General features: G+C 42.8%; 1 protein-coding gene across 5 annotated transcripts in view; it reads left to right on the top strand.

Moving 5' to 3' along the window:
* Nucleotides 1–19,292, top strand: part of MID1 (midline 1) — a 351,552-nt gene that overhangs the window by 240,134 nt on the left and 92,126 nt on the right. The window lies entirely within an intron of this gene.

The raw sequence follows: 19,292 nt of genomic DNA, 5'->3' as shown, positions 1-19,292 counted from the left end.
TGGGCATTTGGGGGGCATTTATTTTCTTCACTCGTTAAAGAAAGCTAATTTCACCCGAATTGTACCTGTATCCAGTTACTTGCACAAACAAAAGGATAGAAGGAGGAATGCCTATAGCAAATGCGGGATTTCAGAGGACATGTGACCTTGTATTTCTTGTGTGAATGATATCTGGCTTATTGGTGAGCTAGAGTGCTCTGACCATCTCGGGTTTCGAGAAGGAATTCCTTTCCGAATAGGCTTTTCATTCAGTAAGGTTACAGGCAAGACTGTTTGAACTTCACTTTTAACATGAAATTATCAACCTAACTCCAGCTCGGGGAATGATAATTAATATGACTATATGTCAAATTAAAAAATCACTCTCTAAATATGGATAGAATGCACCAGGGAAGAAATAAGTCAGGTCTCCAGATGTCTGATCAACTGCAGGCGACGGTGGGTCTAATTATGGCAAACTCAGCCGAGAGTTTGCTCGAATAGTGAGATACTGTGCACACCGGTTAATTTTAGATCACAAGACGCCAATTAAAAGGAAAGGAAGTATAAATTAAGAGCTTTGAGTAAATATATATTGAAGTCCTTCCTCTCAGGAAAAACACACTCTGTGTTGTTGAGCAAACAAAAAAATGAGTCATGTGACCGAGAGTGTTATCACTCAGAGCACATCGTCACCTTTCACAAATGGTTCCTGTCACCTTGCCTTGGCGCTAATGGGTGGTGCATTTACCCGGACCTCATAGTTTATTTTGTGACGCTGGGATCAAGGGACAACACCTGTGATTTGGTTTGGCTGTTTCTTGAGATGCTGAGGGAGATCGGTGAGCTGAAGGGAATCCCGCTTCTGCATGTCACTTGGGGAACAAGAGCCTCACCTGGGCAGCATGCCTCGCTCTTAAGTGTTCAAGGACGACGGGTGCAAATCCATCTGTAAACCTGGAGAGGTAGTTAAGCCCAAGGATTTAGGTGCTGGGGATAAGGGGAGACAGATGCCGGCCGGTTTTCTAGTATAGTGCACGGCACTAGCCAGAAACACACGGCTAGAGTCAATGATAGCAGAGGCAAAGCGTGTGTGAATTGGGCCTCTGATAGTCTTCGGAAATCGATACGGCATTGATCCCGGAAACCAAGGTGGTCATCTCCCCCACTCCTTTTCAGTTGGGGACAGAATGTTTAAGATGACTGGACATAGGTGTTTGTGTTTTCCAAAATGTAAACAGGGTGGACGGGGTCTTAATGAAAAAGATGTTCCTTTGACTGGATTGACACTGCCTTTTAATGATCGATTGTTAAAACACCACAATGACTGATGTTCAGTATGCAGCAACCTCCAGACTCGATATGTACACTTGGTAGTCAGGTTCTGCTCATTATTTGTGTGCTATCATAGAGGAGTTATTAATTATTTACAGAACATCTCCAAATGTACGAGGAGATACAGTCCTGCTCTCAGCCGTTTTTGTGATGAAAATGAAGCTCTTCAATTATGAGCCCTGCACACTTGTGCGATCAAGCCTGTGGGTTAGCGGTCGTTGATACTGTCACCGGGAGGGCCTGACAATTAACAATACAGTATATTTTGTCCTGTAATTGGAGAAATATAAGCATATAAACATCAGCCAGTGTGCCAAAGCACATTTACAGCCACTCAACAAAACATGCTTATGAGCATTTCTTTACAGCCATTTCACAAAATGTGCTTGTGAGCATTTAAACAGGTAACCTGCTAGCATCGAATGTCCTCAAACACGCCACTTCCATTAGAATAAAAAGATCATAAGAATATGTTGACATTTGAGGTGTCCGTGATAGTTATCACATAGTTATGAACCTATGTGCTTTTTTAATTTTGGTTTAAAACCCATGTACAGGGCAGCCCGGGTGGCTCAGCGGTTTAGCGCCGCCTTCAGCTCAGGGCGTGATCCTGGAGACTCGGGATCGAGTCCCATGTCGGGCTCCCTGCATGGAGCCTGCTTCTCCCTCTGCCTGTGTCTCTGCCTCTCTCTCTCTCTCTCTCTCTCTCTCTGTGTGTGTGTGTGTGTGTGTGTCTCATGAATAAATAAATAAAATCTTTTTTAAAAAAACCCATGTACAACATGGACATTAATCTTTGAAGAAGTAATAGCGTGTCGAAAGGACCAAACCATGGAAGGGTATTTTTTTGTTGTTACTTTGGTCTGAACAAGTGAACGTGCTCTGTAAGTGTCTTTTTCTGAGGCTTTAGCATCTCATACAGAAATGGATCTGGATGATGTGGAAATATCAAGCATGGAAAAGGTGAGGGTGCTTTCAAGGAGAAGTGGATAGATGCGCCGTACTTACTTGGATATGTAAGGAGGCAGGTGTCTCCTGTTGGAAAATGTGTTTGTCCTTTCTGTTAGTAAAAGCCCATTATTCGAAGACGGGAAGTCTGCAATGATTATGAAGAACAGTTATTTCTCACACTAATCTTAAATTTCGGGGGGACTTTTCCTCATATTAGGTCTCAGTATGCATGCACTTATGTAAAGAATTGGAATGTACTTTTGTACAACTCTCTTGCTAGGTACAAAAGAAAAGAAAGCATAAAAATTCCAACATGTAGAATTTATGCAAATGAAACCTTCCATGTCATCTGAAATAGTATCATGTCAGTGATCTAGTGCTTTCAGAGACTATGCATTGGGAAGCACTCATAAAATATTAAAGCAAAGAGAAAATTAAACCAGCATTTCCTGAACTCTATTTTAAGATAAAAAGAGAAAAGTCTTCCTGCCAAATGCATGTCTCTAAATGGAGCATGTCATAATGTGGACCTGTTTGCATCATTTTAATTGAATTCTAAGAAGCCTCTCAGTCCTCAAGTCTGGATTAAAAGTTTGATTTGTGATCCACATAACACTTGACAGAATTGAATATAATGTATTGCAGAGTTTTCAAGGAATTGCAATGCAGTAATTCCATTTTTTTCTGTTCCATTGTGCAATGTGGAGGCTCTTGGTCCTTTTTGCTAGTTGTACCTATGAAAATATACTAACTGGGAAGAATTGACCTTTCCTTGCCCTTCAACTTCAAGTCAGCTGATGCTGAAGGTCCAAACCATTGTTTTGCATTTGTGACTCTAAAGGCTGGCCAAAGGAGTTTATTCGTACGATGCCCATTTCAATGGGTCATCCCATTGGACTTTTGTCATTGTCTGATAAAGGCTCCAATTAAAGCTCAGCCTGCCTGTGCAGTCCTCATCTAGAGGTAAAGACGAGGGATTTCACTCTTGGGTTTCATTTATAGATTGTAAGGTTCCATAATTTTGAAAGTCCTGTACTTTATTTGCAATTGGGAAAGTTGTAAGTGGATACATAGCTAGGCTTTTTTTTTTCTCTTTCCTTAGAATTTCTATAACTTGTTTCTTTTTTGAAAATAGTAGCAGATATAGTGCAGTTTCCATGAAAGGGTGTGTGTGTGTGTGTGTGTGTGTGTGTGTGTGTGTGTGTTGCATGATGTCTCCACAGCGTGGATAGAGGCCAGAGATGCTTGTCCGTCTGCTTAATTCTCAATACATTCTTACCAGCTGCTTCGCTGATTGACCTTCGCTTATTGACCCTACATGAAAACTTAAATTAAATTCATACTCATATTGCAGATATTTATTCTTCTATATGACGAAGCATTCTATATAGTATAATTTCTAAATAAGAGCTGAGCCAGATATTACATAGTATTTTATGCAACGGGACAGGAACCATTACTTTGGTCTATATTGCATTTTGTTGGCTTAAATGGTGTGAATCTCGATAAACTAGATCTCAACTGATTGTAGGACAGTTCACATTTGTTTCATGCCACTATGCGATGGACACTTGATAGACCCATTATACCCATTGTTTCATTTATCCTCCAGTTAACCATATCTGGCACAGTGGTTTTTTTTAACAGGCCACCAAAAAGTAAGCTAATATTTGCTTAAGAAATGAAAAGGCACAGTCTCCTTCCTTCATGGAGCTTATAGTCTAGTAGAGAATTCCAGTTGGGTAAATATTGGTGGTGGAGCGAGACACACCATGTCCAAAGCAGGGACACCAACCCCAGCCCTGAGTGATGGAGAACAGCTTCCCAGGAAAGGACCATTGATTGCACCCACCATTCCAGGCCTTTTACTAGGAAATGTGTCCAATTTACTAGATGTCTGTAAATTCCTGGTATTAATCATTCTTTTTTATTGTTATCTCATGTGACATCCCTTGTGTGACCCTCTCTGTGGATTCAAACTAATTCACTATAATTCCAGGCAAGATTTTAATCTAAAATACGAATATACCCTATGACGTTTCACCATATGATACCGCATAGTGGGATATGTGGGTAAGTCAGACATGTGTCTTGTAAAATGTTTTTGGTTATATATGCGGTCTCATCAGTTCGAACTGGCTGCTTCCAAATGCACTTCCGCTTGTGTTTCTTTGAGTCTGCAAAGTATGTTTAAAGTTCCTGTGCGATAAAAATATGTTTTCCAAATATTTGTAAGTCATGTTAAACCTATATTTTATATTACTGTATTGTATTTAATTTTTTAAAAGATTTTATTTATTCATGAGACACACAGAGAGAGAGGCAGAGATGCAGGCAGAGGGAGAAGCAGACTCCAGGTAGGGAGCCCAATGTGGGACTTGATCTCAGGATACCAGGATCACGCCCTGGGCCGAAGGCAGATTTTCAACCACTGAGCCCCCCAGGCATCCCTCTATTTTATTTTTTTTAAGTTAATTGTATTTTTTTAATTCATAAGAGACACACAGAGAGAGGCAGAGACATGGCAGAGGGAGAAACAGGTTCCTCCCGGGGAGCCTGATGTGGTACTTGATCCCAAGACCCCGGGATCGTGACCCGAGCCAAAGGCAGACACTCAACTACTGAGCCACCCAGGTGCCCCATAAACCTATATTTTAATGTTCGTATTTTGGTACCAAAAGGATTTATGATTTATGGAGTAGAAGAAAACATCTCCAGGGATAAGTTTTTAACAGGAAGCTCAAGTCACATCCTTCTCCCTGAAGAATCTCCTCTTGCCCTTCCTTCACCTGCAAAGAGGAAGGTATTTTGGCCTGATGCTTGATTATTCCTGGAATCATTTTCAGTAAGTTTGGAGAGTTCTGGAAAATGCACAGAAAAGCATACAGTCAGGTGGCTGTGTAAACAAATGTCAGTCTTGGGCACCTCCCTTAATGTTCGAGAAACAGAGCTAATGATGTACTTCCTTGCATGGCACTTGGGAAGACATAATAAAATGTTTCACATAAACCCTTGGTGTCATGCCTGGCACAGAGGAAGCCCGCAGTGTGTGTTAGAACACACAATGTCTGTTGGAAACCGGGGGCTGGAGCGGTGTGCTATGATGGTTAAGGTATGGACTTTGGAGGGAGACGGCCTTCCAATTATTTTGTAATACTGCTTGTATTATTTGCGAGATAAGGGTCCATGTCGTTGCTTTAATGTGTTCTGTAGCTTTGTTTCGAAAGCCCCTGGCAAAGGCCAGAGGCACAGGCATGAATAAACACTTGTTGATGGACGTGTCCAGAATTGATGGCTTAGGGAAGGCTGTTTCAGGATTTGAAGGAGGAAGAGATGACTGGTCTTGAGTAGACAAGAAACCTTGCTTCGGGGTGGTGGGTTTTAAGCTGCCGTGACAGATCGGTGGATTAGGCATCAAAGTAGAGAGCAGCCTTCCTCGGGAGCGAGGCCAGCAGAGACCTGTTGGCAGGAACCTGCAAGACGGTGTAGGATTCTAGACAATGCTGGTGAGAGCCTGGGGTGCCGACTGAGGGGCCCGGAGAGAATGTTGGGGGAGATCTTGAAAGCCTCTGAATGCCAAGCTGAGAGTTTGGGACATTTTTACTCTTTTCTATGGGGTGATGCGGAAGCAATTTTGTTTTTGAGAGAGAGGTGGACGTGATGTCTATTTTCTGAAGGTAAGGTCAATTGAACACATCAGCGCCCACAGAAGAAATAGAGCAGGGAAAGACACTCATATTACTTTACAATTTGTGGTCTCTCTCCCTCTCTCTCTTTTATGATTATTTATTTATTCATGAGAGACACAGAGAGAGAGAGAGAGAGAGAGAGGCAGAAACATAGGCAGAGGGAGAAGCAGGCTCCATGCAGGGAGCCCGATGTGGGACTCGATCCCAGGATTCAAGGATCATGCCCTGGGCTGAAGGAAGATGCTCAACTGCTGAGCCACCCAGGTGTCCCTGTATTTTATTTTTTTAAAGTTAATTGTACTTCTTTTTTTTTTTTTTAAATTCCTAAGAGGCACAGAGAGAGAGGCAGAGACACAGGCAGAGGGAGAAGCAGGCTCCATGCAGGGAGCCCGATGTGGGACTCGATCCCAGGATCCCGGGATCGTGACCAGAGTCAAAGGCAGACGCTCACCCACTGAGCCACCCAGGCACCCTGAACCTGAATGTCTTAGCATACAGATAACAATGAAACTTTATTTAAATATATAAGCTGAGTGAGCTGAAGCGAGGACTATCTGTGCATGGGATCTGAATTCCCGTTGAGATGTTTTGAAAAGAATGTGATTCATCTCGACCAGTTACAAGGTTAAAGCTAGTCGGATATGCAGAAATTACATTAACTAAACAGGCCAGCTTTTTAAGGCTGCAACATTCAAAATTCTCCTTCCTCCTAGGTCATTGACAAATCATGAATTAAGTCCTTCTTAGAAAGAGTGGTAAGTTTTTCAATACTGGATGAGTAATAAAGAGAACATAAGTGGCCTGAGAAAGTGAATGTGGCTAAAGATTTTATTCATTCTCAGTAGGTGATGTAAGCGTTCGGGAGAAATCTGATAAAATTGCATTTACAAAATCCATTTAGAACTTACTCACTAGATGTTTTAGACTTTGGGGCGTGATACTTAAGGTCTCTACCCGTGAGGATAGCTTTTAAGCTGACAGAGGAAACACATTTTGCATTTCTCATCAAAAAAGAAAATGCCTGTAAAGTGCCTACCATGGTGATTGGCACATAGTAAGCGTTCCGTGAACATGAGGTATTATTATATCTGGGCATTTACTGTTACAGTAAAGGCTTCATTGGTGTAATCCAATCGTGGATTTCCTGACAGTATCATAAATTACTCGGTGGTTATAGGGTCGATTTGTGTTTCTGGCTGACATGGGAAACTGAACAAACTTCAGGGGAATTATAATTGGGTGGAAACTTTGATTTGTCCTTCTTTCGAAACCGAGCTAGGTAGTAAAATGGACTTTTAAGAAGCAGTGAGTGGTAGGCGGAAAGAGAGGGCTGTAAGAACAAGCACCATTTTGAGGTCCAGTCCATGGGGGATGAGCCAGTCTTTCATGTTCCTGGTTTACCTGATGGAATCAACACCAGAGGTGTTGACGGAGGACCGTGGCTATTTCCTAGGGAAGAGGAGCCGGCTGAGGTTTATGCCACGACTGTCACATTTGGACACATAGAGGCAGATGAGACGAATGTAGACGACATGACACGCGGGCAGCCCAGACCAACCACAAGCTCAGGAGGCAGCTTTCTTTTTTGCTGTCGACTGCCTTTGGTGGGCGAAGGAAGGATGGAGCAAGCTGGCCTTGGGCTCTGTTAGCAGCTGTGTCCCTTAGAATGGGAAGAAGAGGTTTTGGTGTTGGCTAGGGCCGGGAGAGGAGGAAGGCCCTGGAGTGAAGGAACTTGCAGGAGAAGCCTTCCAGAGGCTTCGAGCCCCCCTGCATTGTAGCGGCCCTTGGCCTTTTGTTCTCCTTGCTCTCCTGCCACGGGGACAGAATGTTGTTAGCTGCCTCCTCCCTTATATCTTCTGTACTGCTTAGTAGGGAAAAAAAATCAGGAAAATAAGGCCTTTTATTCGCATTGGATAGTGTAGACTAGGTTATCGTGACTAAAACAATACAGGAACCATGAAAAGCTTCTACCCCATTTGTGCCTTTATAAATGATCTTTTCCCCATCTGCTTTATGAAATCCCACTAAGAAAAAAAAAAGAAAGAAAGAAAAGATCCCTTGTTTATGCTCCCGATGACTATTTGTTTGTAGCTACTGAGATCAGCACTGGGTAAACTCTGGGAATGCAGAAACGAATAGCAAAGTCCCAATGTGATTATAACACACGATGAGAGTATATAAAAGGACCATGAAAAGAATTCTGTGAAACTCAACCCATGAGATAGGTATTTAATATGAATACTAAGTCAGGAATTGCTGACTTACGTATTGCTCTCTGGAAGTTGCCTAATTCCAAAAGCTCAAGCAAAAAGACACCTCCATGAAGAGCCACAGGCAGAGGACACACAATGACATTTGCACTGTGCATTCCTTTGGAGTGGCTGGTAAGGGCAAGGTTGGAGGGCTCCCAGCTGTAATAAAATCTGGGCCGGACCCTTTTTTTCTCTATTTTAATATTTTATTTATTTATTCATGACAGACACACACAGAGAGAGGCAGAGATACAGGCAAGGGAGAAGCAGGCTCCATGCGGGGAACCCGATGTGGGACTTGATCCCGGGACCCCAGGACCACGACCTGAGCGGAAGGCAGATGCTCCACCACTGAGCCACCCAGGGGCCCCTGCCGGACCCTTCCTTATTAAAGGTCTACTATTCACGTGCTTTTCCTCAGAGATCTCTAAGTCATTCCTGAACAGGGCTCAGAGATCAGGTAAATAGCCAGGCTAGGAAGCGGTTTATGTCATTTCCACACTGAAGGGACTCATCTCTAGGAAGACACTGTGAGAGGCAACCAGAGGAAGTGTTGTGTTGCCAAGCCAGCTGCTGGGCTGGCTTCATCTGTTAGGGTTTTTTTTTTTTTTTTAATGAACTTGGGCATTAGGCTGAATATCCTGGCCTGATAGAGAGGTTTATTTCTCCCTCCTTTGACCCTTGACATGGCTGTTCAGAACTCAGTTGCTCTTGGTTGGCATAGTCAGATTAAAGGCCAAAAGAAGCAAAATGAACAGGCTCTCAGACTCATGCTTAGCATGGCCTGTTGCTTCTGGAAGATCTAGGAGACCTACGGTACCTGTACAAACCCCAACCGAGGAGCTTGGAGGGAGATGCTTTTCTCGCCCCTGGATTGCTGAATTAAGCTCTCGAGGGTCCTAACAAACCAACAAACAGACGATATAGAGGGTTTCACCCATCTATATCGTTCAGCTCGTTAAGTGAAGTAGCTGTAGTTTCTCTTGTATTCTAGAAATGCATTTAGAAACATACCAGGCAAGGCCATCATGCTACCTCCATGCCTCTAGGAAAACAGTCCTGTAGGCCAAGTCTGGGTGGTGGTAGAGGGAGAGGTAGTTATCTTTCAAGATGCTGCTTTAAGTTGTTTTGAGATGTGGTTCAAGGGTATTTGTTGATTCAACACCGAGAACCAGCTATTACCAAGAGTAATGAGTAGCATTGGTAAATCTCCAGATTGACAGGTTGCAAAGCACTCTCAAGTATTATTTGATCCTTGGAACGACCATGTAGCCCCTACAAAAATGTGGGAATGATGATACCTGCTCATTAGGGATCTTGGGAGGATTAAATGAGATAATGTAGGGCCAAGCGTCTGGCCCAGCATATAGTGGGTGGCAGAAACTTGGTAACTAGGAACCTTTTTAACCATAGGGAGCACAAGGCCACGGGAAATTGAATAGCATAACTATGGTTAGAGAAATGGTCGCCTATGGTTAAGACTGAAAGAAAGAACTATGGCTCAAACGTGCTACACTTCAAAAAAATTAGTGACAAGGAGAAAGGGCTTGGGCGATGGAGACACACAGTGCTTTCACCTTACCTTTTGACACAAGGGCTCCGTGGACTGAACAAAAAAATTTCCTTTAACGTGGTGACTATGATTGAAGATGATCTATTTTCCATCCTGATAGAAATAAAGAAGGAAAAATACAAAGTTGAAATGTGAAGATCCACGTGGAATAATTTTTATGTATTTACAGTAATGTTGAATTATTCAAAACTCATCAGCTACTCCATAGGTAGTTAAGTGTAAAAGGAAAGAATGAACGAATCTCTGATGATCCCTAAATTCATTTCATCACTTGAAATGTGATTATTTATTTGCCCTGGTTAAAAATGTAAGTTTAGTCTCAGTCTATGAGTTTGACATTTCAACTCCCTTAAGAGACCTCACTGAGTGCGTGTGCATATTTAGTTATTCTTGGCCAAGCACGGATACAAATAAAAATGGTCACTACATGTTAGTCAATAACAAAGCGTTTTGGTCTATCATGCAGCCCTCTTTCTTTTTTTTTTAAATTTTTTTATTGGAGTTCAATTTGCCAACATAACACCCAGTGCTCATCCCGCCAAGTGCCCCCCTCAGTGCCCACCACCCAGTCACCCCAACCCCCCACCCACCTCCCCTTCCACTACCCCTTGTTCATTTCCCAGAGTTAGGTGTCTCTCATGTTTTGTCACCCTCGCTTATATTTTCACTCATTTTCTCTCCTTTCCCTTTATTCCCTTTCACTAATTTTTATATTCCCTAAATGAATGAGACCACATAATGTTTGTCCTTTTCCGATTGACTTATTTCACTCAGCATAATACCCTCCAGGTCCATTCACGTGGAAGCAAATGTTGGGTATTTGTCGCTTCTAATGGCTGAGGAATATTCCATTGTATACATAAACCACATCTTCTTTATCCATTCATCTTTCGATGGACACCGAGGCTCCTTCCACAGTTGGCTATTGTGGACCTTGCAGCCCTCTTTCTACAATTGCTTATCAGTCAGAATTGTAGGCTTGCTTAAATTCATTTCCTTTTTTAAAATTTTTTTAAAAAATTCATTTCTTAAGCCAGAATGTCTCAAACATAAATGTACACGGGAACCACTCAGGATCTTGTTAAAATGTTGATTCTGAGTCAGCAAGTCTGAGACGGGATTGGAGTCCAAGTGCAACGTGTGGCCTGGCCTTGTCATTGTGGGGTTGTGTGCATTTATAGGGGGAAAAAACAAAACTAACTCCTCTGAGCCTCGTGTGCTCTTCAGTAAAACAGGAGGTAATAATTCAGGATTAAACCCTGTAACGCTTGACCCTTGGAAAGCCCTGGACCAAGGATAGTGGCTCCTCTCTCCATTCCTACTGTTATTCTCTGAAGGCTTCCATTGTCTTCTCCTTTACTCCGAATGTTAAGCCTTTTTCTGTAGTGATCAAGATAATACGGGTTCTTCTAAGAAGCCAGACAGCGTAAAGTTTCTATAAACACAAGTGAATGATCTCCTTCCTCCATCCTTCCACCCTTCTGCTACTCAACTCCCCACTATTCTTAAAGGACCCAACTCTAGGCTCACTGAGGACTTTTCTTGCTTACCTGTTCATGAAATTCCCTCATCTCAGACTCTCCATATTGCCTTTACCACACCCCTTCATAATTACATAGTATTTGGTATTATTTTGGAAACATTCTTGGGGCACAAGCCTTCCCAGCCCAACCATTTGTCCATTTCTCAAGCCCGGTGACTGTGTCTTACAGCTCCTTTGTATCAGATCACTCATTTTTTCAATGATTAGAGCGTTTTTGAAAGCTACAAGGTATTTTATCAGTAGTAAATACTTGTCGAAACAAATGGAACAGCCCATAATAATTTAATCAGATTATAGTCTCCGCTGTGTCGGTAGAATTTGCCCATCAGATAAAAAAAGGAAAAACCATACATAGCCCACCAGCCATTCTTCTGAATTTTGAATACATAAGCAAGCGAAACACTGCCTTTCAGGTCTCCGCATTCATTTCGGAACCTACAAATTGCTCCCCAGTGATTTCTCTCGGGAAAGTATTATGAAGAGACCATTTGATTTTTTTTTTTTTTTTTTTTTTTTGGTTTTTAACTTCAACTCAGGCAGAGGTGATGAAACATTTGTCATTCACAAGGGGTGGGAGAGACTAACTGGTACGATACGCACCTGTAGCTTTTGCGCGTATACTCTTTGCGTGTCGATTGTGTTCTCTGCTGCCTCGGAGCAGTTCTGTTGAGTTCCACTTTGAGGCAGGGTGCTAAGAAGTCACGAGGAGCTCAGCAGGTGAACTTAGCAGCACACACCTGCCTCCCTGTGGCAACTCGAGGGGTCAGGGGACGATCCTGGCATCTGGGGGACCCAGGCCAGGATGCCGCTGAGCATCCTATGTGGGACTCCGCGCCGCAGAGCATCATCCGGCCCCGATGCCTGGCCCCGGGCGCCCTGAGTCCCCCCAAAGCGCCTTTGCCGGTGACACAAAGGGAAATGCTCAGCCTGGCTGTCTTGGAGGCATGGACTTTGTCTGCGTGACCTCCAAACCCAAGTCTCTTTGGCGATGTAGGAAAGTGGGCCCTTGCAGGACCCCCTTCGCCTGCGGCCGCCCAGAGTGCAAGCTGGCCGCACCCCAGGGCTCTCCGCGTGGGGGCCCCCAGCCCGTCCTGAGCAGTCTGGGCCCGCCCATGCCATCCCAAGGGCTGTTTCAGCAATATTTAAACCTCCAAAAGCTTATTAAATGTTCTTTAATTCCTTCCTCGAACGTGATTGAGGTGCACTTGATATGATCTGCTAGCCCGCAGACTTCCGCATCCTTGAGGCTCACGTTCGGGACTACCTTCCAGGTGTAGCTGCTTGTGTCAGAGGCAGCCTGGGGCTTTCGACCGAGTGGGAAGCCGCTGAGACTTTCACCCAGATGGCTTACATTTGATGTATAATAGTTTTAATTGTGTGATACATTCAAAGTGAATTATGTCCATAGTTCAAAAGTTACTCATTAAGTGTGCTAGTCTCTTTCAAATCTGTCTTCCAAAGGAGCCGTTTATATTTACATAGCCCTGCATCTTTATCTGCAAAACTGTAGAGTCTAAACTTCTCAAGTCAGAGAGTTGGAATGCGAGTCTTGGAATCAAACACGAGTCTTCAGTACCGGCCTAATTTCCAGGTGCTTGTTCGTGCAGGCAGATGCTGTTTATTCCACAAGAGGTTCACACAGTCAAAGCCCTGGGCTGGGGGGGTGGCCTTGATCATCGTCTAGTCCAGTGGTTCTTGCCCTGGCTGCACATAGATCATTTTGAGTGTGTGTGTGTGTGGGGGGGAGTGGAGGGTGGGGGCAGCCCTGTGGAACAAGACCCTCTGGGCTACAATCAGGGCTCTGGGATTTCCCCAAAACTCCCCAGGTGATTCTATAATATACAAACTTGCTTGAAAAATTTCAGTCTTGCTCAGCCTCTCAGTTAAGAATGGGGAAACTGAGGTCCAGATTAATTCATAAAGGCAGGGGTCAGGAAACACTGGAAGAGCCAGCTACAAAATACTGTCAGCTTTGTGGGCCATATCATTTCTTCTGGAGCTGCTCAACCTGCCTTAGTGTGAAAGCAGCCACAGACAATACACACACAAATGGGCGTGGCTGTGTGCCAGTGAAACCATCACAACACGCGGCCGGCCGATTTGGCCCACGCGCTATAGTTTGCCAGCCCCTGGTTTAGAACTCAGCTGGTTAGTGGAAACCTATATGCTAGACCACAAGTAGACCAGCCTTCAGTAAATGTTCTAACACTTGATGCAGTCTTTTCTGTAGAAGTTAAATACCTTCATGTAAGTTAAGACGAGGATCCTAGTGTAGGTACTCGGTCTACCACTCAGAGATTTTCATTACCCATGTTTTTATAAGAGGTCTTCGTTTTGAAGATATTTATCAAATTGCAGATAATAATAATAATCACAGGGACACCTGGGTGGCTCAGCGGTTGAGTATCTGCCTTTGGCTCAGGGTGTGATCCCGGGGTCCTGGGATCGAGTCCCACGTCGGGCTCCCTGCATGGAGCCTGCATCTCCCTCTGCCTGTGTCTCTGCCTTTCTCTGTATATCATGAATAAATAAATAAAATCTTTAAAAAAATAAAAATAATAATAATAATCACAGTGTCTCTGTTTCATGAAAGTATATAGGCCAGTTGATACGATTTCTATCCAAGAGAAATTTTCAACTGTAAAGTCAGAAAATAATTTCTTTTGAGTAACTCTGAGCAAATTTGAGTACTAAATCGAATAGCTGGGGATGCCTCCCTAGGAGTCCTTGGGAGTGACCGTGGAGTAAGGCCAAGGGGGAGGAAATGAAACCATCACAATTAATGGGGAACGTTATGTGTTTGGCTCTGAGGACGATGTTGGTCTGCTTTGCTGTTTGTGTAGCACTTCTTCCAAAATGCACTCGTGAAAATAGGTTTCTCAGAAGGTTAAAAAGCCATTGAATCTGGTCTTTTTTTCTTGGAGATTGATTTACGTATATTTGTCAGTGACCTACCTGTCTCTATTTTTCAGAGAAGATGATTCTATCTCTTCCATTTTGTGTCTAAAGGATACATTCGATAAAAGTGCTCCCTGCTCAGAAAAAAATCGGTGTCATATTTATAATGATAAAATGGCTTTCTGGCAATGATTTGGCTCAGTGGATAAACACTAGAGATGGTGTAACAAAATGAAATTTGTTTCCCGCAGGAAGTGTTCCTTATCCATGTCTGTGACCCCCCTTTTATGGTGCCCTTTCCCCACGATGCCCCCCCGCAGACGTGAGGACAGATATATCTAAGTTTGCTTTCTCCACTTGGCTTACTCCACCCCAGTAAAACTTCACTGCTGCCTTAATCTTTGATTCTCAAGGCTCAGGGAGAGTCATTTTTCCCGTGCTGTTGAGAGTTATATAGCCGTAAGCGATCCTATGAAATAAAATGTTCCAAAGGAGTGTTCTAGAAGATGAGTGATACGGCTTAATCCCATGCGTTTCTTCTGACAAGGAAGTGTTAGGTGATAAGACAGCTGCTGAAGGTTGAGCTGATCCTTATCCAGATAAGCTCTGCACTTGAGGTTGTCTTTGTAGGATGCACAACAGGCATAGAAGCTGTTGTAAGAAATGCCTTTGTTTGTTTCCCACTATGGCTGCAAAAAAACAGCTCTGAGGAAGACAGCATGTGTTCCTTAAATGCCACTGAGCCCTTGAATGATGATTTATAAATTGCTGAAATGAACATAATTTTCATGAAACAAAAACATTTCCGAACTTGGGTTTGTTTTTTCTCCCAAAGTGAAGCAATTGTTCTTCACTTTACTGTTTCTAAATGTTGGCTTACTTGTTTGTTCTTGCTGTTACTGCTTAAAGAATCACTATTATTTAAAAATCCTTTAAAAATATTTCCTCGGTAATAAATTCCATGCACTAAAAGACAACGAGCAGAGAGCATAATGCCAGAACATTTCAGGCGTGCCCAAAACGTCATGGCAGGATGGAGGAAGCAGCCTCATGAGACTTGGCCATTGCTCTTGTAAAGTCTTAAACTCCCATGGGAAGTCCATGTGGGCCGTGCTATTGTTTGGGAGTTCCATTTAAAATCCACTGGCAATATTCAGTTTTGTTTTGGGTTTTTTGTTTTGTTTTGTTTTGTTTTTAAGTTCTAGAGATCTGAAGCATAAGCTTTTTCAAATACAGAGTTTGCTCCAAAGGCCAACTGCCAAGCAGAACTAAAGAAGAGAAACATTCAGAAAATATAAATGGGAGAATCACAACTCTGGAAAGCGATAAACAAAAGTTTTAAAAAACAACGAAAGGGGATCCCTGGGTGGCTCAGCGGTTTAGCGCCTGCCTTTGGCCCAGGGCGCGATCCAGGAGTCCCGGGATCGAGTCCCACGTCGGGCTCCCAGTATGGAGCCTGCTTCTCCCTCCTCCTGTGTCTCTGCCTCTCTCTCTCTATGTCTATCATAAATAATAAATAAATAAATCTTAAAAAAATAAAAAAAATTAAAAACAACGAAAGAAAACCACCCCAGCCTTGTTTGGGGACACGAAAGTAGCATTGTTTCGGATGTGTTTCTTTCTCCTTCTCACACCCTCCCCCGCTTAGTTCAGAAACAATCATCTGGTCACCACAGGCACGCATCCCATGCTGAAGATGTTTTCCAGGAACGTTTCCCTCTCTTTTAATCTTGTGATTCTGAAGATCCGGTGTGACTTTCCTCCTTTTTGGCAAAGGGATTACTTAGACGCGCTGAAGGAAAACAGGAGTCTTTCCAATAATTGGAGACTGAGCATTTTATTCTTGGAGAATAATAATTGGAGAGCGACATTTTATTCTTCATCCTATCTTGTGCAGTCAAAGACATGGCTCCCAAAATTACCTTCAGAGCTTGTCAACTGGTATCACAGTTGCCTACTATGTGTTGAAAGTCCACTTTATCTGGCCTCAAGATGCCACATTTTTACAGAAAGAAGCTTTCCATAATGTTTTCTACCTTGGGCTTCATGAACACACACATCCAGATATTTTTTTGTTGTTAAAATCCTGAAGTAATGAAATCTTAAAAAAAAAACTTGGACACCTGGGTGGCTCAGGTCTGCCTTTGGCTCGAGGCGTGATCCCAGGGTCCTGAGATCAAGTTCCGCATCGAGCTCCCCGCAGAAAGCCCACTTCTTCCTCTGCCTGTGTCTCTGCCTCTGTCTGTGTCTCTCATGAACAAATAAATAACATCTTTAAAAATAAAATAAAATCCTGAAGTAAGTAGAGGCCTACATATGCAATGACTTACCTTTGACATTAGACAAATCCCCAAATTAGAGCTTAGAATTATGGTGCATTTTTACTACATAAGGCAGCACCGTTTTTCACTTGGTCTGAATTCATCTATTGGCCTTTTCCTTAAAAATTTCAATTGAAAGCTTCATCAGGCTAAACAGACGTCCCTTTAATTGATAGCAGCCTGAATCAGAATTAACCTATAGTCAAAGTCTGGGAGAAACACGTGGTATGAAGGGGACCATGACATGGACTACTATATATATTTGTACTCTTAAGTTGGATGCAGTCCTGTTATTGTTTATGAGGCTAAATCAGGTCAATGGTCCAGAGTTGGTTTTATTTAGAGTGAGTTGGGTATTAAAATAGAACAATATTTCCCTTCTGCTGAAAGGTCTTCCGATAAAGATTTCAATTCATGGTAGAAAAGTATTTCCTAAATTAAGGTCTTTTAAAGTGAGTCCTTGGTCAGCAGTTCCAAGCATGCCTTGGCCCGCCAGAGGTCTTACCATATGGTGTGGTTACTATTGACTGAGATGTCAGGTCCTCCTGGTTCTAACCAGGGCCACTCCGATGCAGAATCTTGCTTGTTGGCTTTTCTGCCATAAGTGTAACCTTGGAAACCCCAGGCTTCCCTCTAAAGAGCTGACTCTGTCTTTGGTGCCTCGGTTTGTGAAACCAGCACAACCTGCTCGGCTCATAACCGGCATTTTCTGGAGATGTTACAAGGGAACGAAAAAAGCAACTGAAATGAATTGACTTCTTAGAAGATGATGTCATGAAAATGAAGACGTGTGTCTCCTTTCAGAAGTCGGGTGGTATGTGTGTGTGTTGGGGGTCAAGCTTGGAATCAAACAGAACTGGACTTAGGGACCCAGTTCCAGCACTCACTGGCTACGTGAACTTGGGCAGGTGAGGCTCTCTGAGTGTGTTTCTCCGTCAATAAAGATCAGGATAAAAAAAAAGATCAGGGTAATGATGTATGCCCATAGCATTATTAAGGGGGCTAGAGATAATATATGCAAAGTACTCGTCGCACAGTATATGCTCAGTAAATGCTGGCTGCTGTTACCGGGGCTGCTGCCGCTATGACTACCTTCACTGGCTGCTCTTTGTGCTGCTGCTATGACTAATTCACTACTACACTGTTATGGTCATGACTCTTCTAGTTCATGGGGAGGTCGTGTGGAAAGAGGAATCCTTCCTCCACCCACCCCCCCCCACTCTAAACAAATGAGTCATTGCCTCACCCTAGCCCACCTTTCTAGCTAGGATAGGAAAATGACCAAGTGCATTGGCATCGGATAAACTCAGAGTCGCTTACGGAGAATGATAGGACCACAGAGGATATGGGAACCCGAGTGCATTCCCAATGCTGACTGTGTGGCTCTGAACATTGGTTTTCCAAAATCGAATATCGTCCGAGGTATTGAAATTTATCTTATAGTCATCATTTGATCTTTTGAAGCAGACAGACACTTCAAGTTGGATTAAAAGTGCTTAGGCCTCTTTGTGTGGTTGTTACTGTGAACATTTACATACCAGCAAGTGTGTCGTATGAGGAGGATTATTATACGTCTGTTACATGGTAGTTGAACCAAGACTTCCACTTAACGATCTGTAATTGAATTGCACTGAATTCTTTGTCTATTTTCAATTCAAAAGAAAAGTAAACTTAAATATAATTACGATGATGCCTTCCAGTGTGAAGTGGTTGGAGCCTCTTCGAAATGTTTTGAGTCTGAAGTAGAACGGAACGGAGTACTTCAATTACTCCCACCACCAATGTCCGAATATATTCCAATGTAATGCAAACATTTATTGAGCCTACTCGGTGTTCAGATGGGAAGAGGTTAAGATTAGCACAAAGATACCATTCTCATGAAGAAGATTACCATCCAGGGGCATCTAGGTGGCTCAGTCTGTTAAGCGGACTCTTGGTTTCGGTTCAGGTTGTGATCTCAGGGTCATGAGGTGGAGCCCGGGGTCGGCTCTGGGCTCAGCACTGAGTCTGCTTAACAATCTCTCTCCCTCTCCCTCTGCCCCTCCCACCCTGCATAAATAAAGAAATCTTTTTTTAAAAAAGTTACTATCCAGTAAACCTGGAAGCTATATCTAGTCTATGATTATTATTCAAGTGTTATTTTTCATGATCAACTCATATAATAGTTGCAGGAAAGAAAAGTATTTGGAGCAGCAAAGGTTCAAGTTCATTCCTTTTCTTCCGCAGCTTTCTGTTTAGACACTATTTGTGATGTTAATCACCACATTAATTAAGTATTGAAGTCCCCTCCCCAAACCTCATCATGACTCTTTCATTTCTTAACAACTGGCAGACCTTGGTAAATAATGAGCCACAACCTTTTTGTCAGGTATGGAGCATGTATTGGGACAGCACCAAGTACCCTATGGAGACATTGTATACACTAGGAGCAAGGAGCAATTGTTTCTTTTATTTTTATAACTGTTTTGGAAAACCATATGATTGCCAAAGACAGCACACACATGGTCAATTTGGATTCATCCCAGCTTCTAAAAAAAAAAATCTGCAAAACACATTAATGGTTGTAATGTATACAATTGAGGAGGGTTTTGTTTTTTAACATGCCTCCAAGCTGTACATTTGTAATGTTTAATTTAGGTGACAATTCTATGAAGGATTTAATTGATATGATCCAGAAGTTGGTTAAGCATTTTAAATGGTCATTGATTTTTGCCAAATCTCATTCCGTGCCATGAGAACATGGTCCATACT

Source organism: Vulpes lagopus, chromosome X (assembly GCF_018345385.1).
Source record: "Vulpes lagopus strain Blue_001 chromosome X, ASM1834538v1, whole genome shotgun sequence".
Classification (NCBI taxonomy): Eukaryota; Metazoa; Chordata; class Mammalia; order Carnivora; family Canidae; genus Vulpes; species Vulpes lagopus.
The sequence above is the reverse complement of the archived record's forward strand: the minus strand, read 5'-3'. Positions and strand labels throughout refer to the sequence as shown.